The following is a 1,284-nucleotide window of genomic DNA, read 5'->3' as shown; positions in this document are numbered from 1 at the left end:
GGTCAAAGGTCAAAGTTCAAAAATACAAAAAAATGATGAAAAAAGACGTTTGAGGAGGTCAAAGGTAAAAGTTCAAAAAATCCGATAAAATGATGAGAAAAGACTTTCACGAGGTGGAGAGGTCAAAAATAAAAAAATCCGAAAAAATGATGAGAAAAAGACGTTTCAGGAGGTCGAAGGTCAAAGTTCAAAAAAATCCGAAAAAATGATGAAAAAGACCTTTCAGGAGGTCAAAGGTCAAAAATCAAAAAATCCAAAAAAATGATGAAAAAAGACGTTTCAGGAGTTAATTCAAATGATAGTTCCGTCAAATGAAAGTTCAAAAAATTCAAAAAAATGATGAGAAAAGACGTTTCAGGAGGTCAAAGGTCAAAGTTCAAAAAATCCAAAAAAATGATGAAAAAAGACGTTTCAGGAGGTCAAAGTTCAAAAAGCCGAAAAAATGATGAGAAAAGACGTTTCAGGAGGTCAAAGGTCAAAGTTCAAAAAATCCGAAAAAATGATGAGAAAAGACTTTCAGGAGGTGGAGAGGTCCTAACTCAAAAAATCCGAAAAAATGATGAGAAAAGACGTTTCAGAAGGTCAAAGGTCAAAAATCCAAAAATCCAAAAAAATGATGAGAAAAGACGTTTCAGGAGGTCAAAGGTCAAAAATCCAAAATCCAAAAAAAATGATGAGAAAAGACGTTTCAGGAGTTAATTCAAATGAAAGTTCCGTAAAATGAAAGTTCAAAAAATCCAAAAAAATGATGAGAATAGACGTTTCAAGAGGTCAAAGGTCAAAGTTCAAAAAATACAAAAAAATGATGAGAAAAGACTTTCAGGAGGTGGAGAGGTCAAAAATAAAAAAATCCGAAAAAATGATGAGAAAAGACGTTTCAGGAGGTCGAAGGTCAAAGTTCAAAAAATCCGAAAAAATGATGAAAAAGACCTTTCAGGAGGTCAAAGGTCAAAAAATCAAAAAATCCAAAAAATGATGAGAAAAGACGTTTCAGGAGTTAATTCAAATGAAAGTTCCGTCAAATGAAAAGTTCAAAAAATTCAAAAAAATGATGAAAAAAGACCTTTCAGGAGGTCAAAGGTCAAAAATCAAAAAATCCAAAAAAATGATGAGGAAAAGACGTTTCAGGTAGTTAATTCAAATGATAGTTCCGTCAATGAAAGTTCAAAAAATTCAAAAAAAATGATGAGAAAAGACGTTTCAGAAGGTCAAAGGTCAAAGTTCAAAAAATCCGAAAAAATGATGAGAAAAGACGTTTCAGGAGGTCAAAGGTCAAAAAATCAA

The sequence above is a fragment of the Daphnia pulicaria genome, chromosome 1, assembly GCF_021234035.1.
Source record: "Daphnia pulicaria isolate SC F1-1A chromosome 1, SC_F0-13Bv2, whole genome shotgun sequence".
Taxonomy (NCBI): Eukaryota; Metazoa; Arthropoda; class Branchiopoda; order Diplostraca; family Daphniidae; genus Daphnia; species Daphnia pulicaria.
The sequence above is the reverse complement of the archived record's forward strand: the minus strand, read 5'-3'. Positions refer to the sequence as shown.